The sequence below is a fragment of the Phragmites australis genome, chromosome 10 (genome assembly GCF_958298935.1).
Source record: "Phragmites australis chromosome 10, lpPhrAust1.1, whole genome shotgun sequence".
Taxonomy (NCBI): domain Eukaryota; kingdom Viridiplantae; phylum Streptophyta; class Magnoliopsida; order Poales; family Poaceae; genus Phragmites; species Phragmites australis.
In genome coordinates this window covers 24,643,096-24,648,155 of record NC_084930.1, presented here as the reverse complement: position 1 = coordinate 24,648,155, position 5,060 = coordinate 24,643,096, and positions in this window count along the sequence as shown.

Genomic DNA, 5,060 nt, shown 5'->3' with positions numbered 1-5,060 from the left:
GGCGCGGGAGTGGATATTGGTCGTAGGCGACCTCGTCTTTAGGAAAATCCAAAATAAGGCAGGTCAGAATAAGCTTTCCTCCATGTGAGAGGGGCCCTATAAGGCGGTAGATGTTACCTGACCTGGTGCGGTCAAGTTAGCCATGGAAGACGGCCGTAAATTGCACAACTACTAAAACATAGCCCACTTGCACAAGATCCATGTGTAGGGTTACTCGAAGATGAGCCTATTTCTCTATTTTGCAGGATCTTCTAGACAAGCGTGGATCATGGCTTGTAAGTTTTCAAATTCAAAAACCAGACTCTCTATTTTGCAGGATTTCCTGAAAAGGAATAGTCTCCCATTGTCTTGTCAGTTTTTTCGATTCAAAGGCTTGACCTCCTAGTTGGTAGATTTTGTACCAACTAGACGGTCGGGAGCTAAGAGCAGTTTAGATTATATAGTTCCTTTTCCTATTTTTCCATGCTGCTAGTTACTTTGCCTATTCACTCATGTGGTGAGTACCAAATTATTTGAGTGGGGATTCAAATTGCCACTCATGCAGTTCTAAGGATATAGGCGACTTGGGGATAATGACTGTTGGAGGAAAATAAACCAGCCTGAGGATAACAGTTGAAGATCACCATCCAAGTCCCTCTGGAGCCTTGATCTTTGAACTCTCTGTTAAAAGCTCGATCTCTGATATCATCAGATCCTTTCACGGTACCCCTTCTCACCTACGAAGCCTTCCCTTGGCTCTGTCGGCTTGACCTCCCGAAGCCTTCCAAAACACGACCTCCCAAAGCCACGGTCCTCCCGAAGCCCTGGCCCTCTAGGGTCCCGCTTGCCAAAGCCTTCACCTCCCTGTTCTATGCCTCCCAAGGCCCCTGCCTCGGATTGATCGGGCCGCCTTCCCGAAGGCAGTGGGGTGAGTCAGCATGCCTTGGAAAAGATCTGCCGAAAGGGGAGCGCCGGTTGTGTTTTGCCTACAAGGAAGTGACCGACATTAAAGGCCTAGGCTAATGGACGCCACTCTCACCCCAGTGTGATGAGAGCTATCTTGACACCCCTGACAGTGCGGCGCCGGGCTGCAATTGGCGACCGACTCACCCCCTTCAGGGGGTAGGCACCACGATAAATACCACGGCAGATATTTATCTCTCCGATAGGATAGAAGGTAGTTATCTGGGATATGGTCCAGTAATTTGGTCAAATCTCGGATATTTGTACTTTATGATAACCTGTATGCCAAGCTACGTATGGCCCTATAAATAGGAGGCCGTGGTCCTCTAGGTACAGGGGACACAGGGGAAAGAACACGCAAGACAGTGAACACTGTGATACTCCTCCCAGAGTGATACATTTTTCTATCATCAATATATTCGTGGTGTTCCTTCCTCTCAAACTTCGTCTCCAAGCTTGAGTTTCCTCCTTAGAAGAAACTCTCGCCGTACTTGCTGGGGCAAGACGAACTCTTGCTCCAACAATGACCATGAAGCCACAAGCCCAAACTTGGGTCGAGCGCTGGTCGCCACTGAAGGGCTTATCATGCCAAGGGTTTCCCTAGGCGCCACAAACCTAACTAGCGAGCGGTACAGAAGGCCTTGCCCCCCCCCCCAAATGTAACAAGCACACAAAACCTACTCGCCACATGAACGTAGGGAAACTTTGCAAAAAGGCAGGTCCTTGCTTTGCAAAATAACCACTCGGGTAATGGCTGGGGGTTGTTTCTAATATTTTTATTCAGTATCCCTAGGATCCGAAGATGGCCCTAGTGGGTCAAACTGGACCTACTAAATCAGAGACTAAGCCGCAATAAGAAATGACCTTGTAAGGTCGTGAAGCTCTTCTGTGGTCTTTTAGACGCTGACGAAGCCTTCAGAGATTACCTGAACAAGGTCCAGGTCGGGGAAGTGCTTGTAGACATAAGCGAAGGCAAGGTAGGTGCCATGGACTGTGGTCTCAAACAAGTGGTCACTAATGTTCCCATGTAGCCTCTGCTCGAGTGCACCCGCCTCCTCGGAAGCCATCAAGAATCAATCGATATGACTAGTTACTGTGTCTCCAGGAGTGGGGCAGATCTGAATGCCGACGGCTCGGAGCAGTGAGTTGAAGGGGGTGAATGCTTGTCTAAGATGATCTTAGAAATGCGCCTGCTGCTGGTCATCCTCCCTCATCACTCACTCGAAGTCTCTCTTCCCCACCAACAGCTCCTCCCGACAAGGTGGTCAAGGAAACAAGTCGCAAATCACGCAAGACTCAACTAGTCGAGTCTCACTTGGCTAGCCTGAGACTACACATGGCTTAATGGTGGTAGGGCCGATGCACCTTGAAGATTGCTTTGCATGATCTCTCGCTTAACCGCAAACCTAAGCTCACACTCGGCCACAGCTTCCAAACTGCGCTGGTCGTTAGTGTTGTCAATAGGCGTGGTCAGGGGCTGGGAGCGAGCAGGAGGGGTTGTCAATTCTGGGACTCTACAACCATAGCAGTGACACAAGCTTATCAGAGAAATTAAAAATCTTCATTCATGCATAATACAAGCCTAAATTATAGTTCAAAGTTTACTCTTCTTCTTAGCCTCCTCGATGGTCTCCATATGGCAGATAGACCCTACGAAATCTGCCGACCCTTGACACTCTGCCTCCAGCCTCTCCATGGCTATGGGACCGGCTGCAACGACCCCCTCCCAGATGATCTCAAGGTTGAAGTTGGGGTCACGACAGTGGTAGAACTTGAGAACGTATGCCACCATGGCTTTTGCCTCCGTCATCACGTCCTTTGAGGTCCTCGCTGCTAGGATACCTAGGAGCTGTGCAAACTTCTCCACAAGGACTTGGATGGTGTAGGCCCAGCCCTGAGTAGCCTTTTGATCCTTTGGGTCTCCATCATCTAGCTCGATGCTCCTCAGCGGTCGCTGGATTGCCTTAAAGGCTTCCTCAAGAATATCGTGGATCTTTTGATCATTCTCCTTGAGCTGAGAACGTTTAGCAGTGAGCGCGGCATTTTATTGTTGAAGCTTGGCATTTTCCTAATGAAGTAAGCGCCTCGCCTCCTTCTCTTCGGCCATCAGTCTCTCCATCTCGGCGCACCTACTGTATGCTGCCTCCTTCTCAGCAATTAGTCTTTGGATGGAGGCAGGAAGGCTGGCTACCAAGAAAAGCAAGTCAGAGGCCAGAACGAGCTCCACGATCGGCTCTGTAGATACGGATGTCGTGGTTAGTGCTCCCAGCATCAGAGCTACTAAAGGCTAGGGGACTGGAGCATCTTGTTGAGGCGCTGGAGGGAGAGTTATAACTGGGGCCTGTGATGGGGTCAAATACTTGTGGCAGCAACAGATCACGAAGTCAAAAAAGAAATAAAACTTCCAAAGCATCTACACCTAACCAAGAAACTTACCGCATGGGCAGAGGGGTGATCACAAGCCTCGTCCTCATGAAGCCGTCGGTAACCAGTGTCCCATGAGTGTGTTTGGACGCTTCCATGGAAACCAACTCCTCCGCCGCTCCCTTCCCTATTAGTGTAGAGCCTTGGCTAGCTTGGTCATGGTGACACTGGTTGGAGCGAGCCTGGTCGGTATGAGCCTAGTCGATGATTGTCTAGTCAGGCTCTGGTTGGTGCAGACCTAGTTGGAGTGGGTCTAGTCGGTACCGGCCTAGTCGTAGCGATTCTGGTTAGGGCAGGGTTGGTCAACCCTTTGTTGACCAGCACCGTTCGTAGGGCCTCCACCAACGGTCGATATCCGACTCTAAGCAGCTTGATCGTCACCACGACCATATTGACTACTGATCGGGGTGGTGCTAGGCGATGGAAGAGTCGGGCGGGTGCCGGAGTTGATTTCCTGGACAACCCCCATGACCTCGTTGATCACTGGGCACAGGACATTGACCTCGGAAAGACCCTTCAGTGACACGAACCATGACATCCTCACCCAGGAGAAGCCTTAGAGGTGAAAATTCAAGAAAATGATAAACATACCAGACTGATCTGAGCCCTCTATGAAGAAGGGAGATCACACAGTGGAGGGGCACCACACGGAGGGCCATCTTTCCTGGGAGCCGCCGCCATTAGGAATTTGACCCGTGAGTCGATGACCTCGTCAGGAAGATCTAGACAATAAGGATACTTAGGATATCACGCGATTGACAACAAGAGCAAACGAAACAATGGTGGGGTTACCTGTGGAACTCTCTCGGGTGTCATCGTCGCTTCCGTTGTACTAGTATGCCGAATGCGCTATCTTCTACAAGGGGCATAACCAACGCTTGATAAAATCACAGACAAAATCTGATCCCGTCAGCCCAGCCTCTCCAAACTGCTTGACCCATTTGGCGAGGGTCATCAGCTCTGAAGTAGTCATGGGGGCGTTCCCCCAATTTTCAGTGACCTATGCCGGTTTGCTCGGAATGCGGATGTTGTCCAAGGAGTCTTCTGTCATGAGGTAGAAACAATCATCCCTCCAGCCCGATCATGACAACTTGAGGCCCATATCGAGGTAGGAGCCTGCAACACCGTCATGGAGATGAAACCCACAGCTTTCGGTGGCTTGCCCAGTTTGTAACCTGGCCATGTAGAAAACCCTGAAGAGATCGAGGCACGACTCGACCCCGATAAAATTCTCGCACATGTGGGCAGAGATGCTCAACATGATAATGGAATTAGGGTTGAGGTGCAGGTGGTAGATCTTGTCGAAGAAAATGACGGGGATGAAGAATTCAGAGAAGGGCGGCACGAGGCAGACCAAGAAAAAGGAAACAAACATCTGATCTCCACATGACGGGGGGGACCGACACACTCTTGCCGGTGCGGTACACCGAGGATAGGTGGCGAGGGAGCAGTTGGTTGTCCTGCATTTGCTTCATCCTCTTCGTGTTGCACCTGGATTTGGAGAAATCTAGCTCGTTGCCGTTGCATGGTGCCATTGTGGGTTCAAGAATGGGGACGAAGAAGAAGGGCTCTGAGCACAAAGGATTGGAGGATATGGGAGGTGGCGAAATGATTTGTGGGAAACCTTTAGCTTTCCATTTATAGGGCCGGCGCGATATCCCAACTGTCGTAGAGTCCAGTCAGTTCGAAATTCG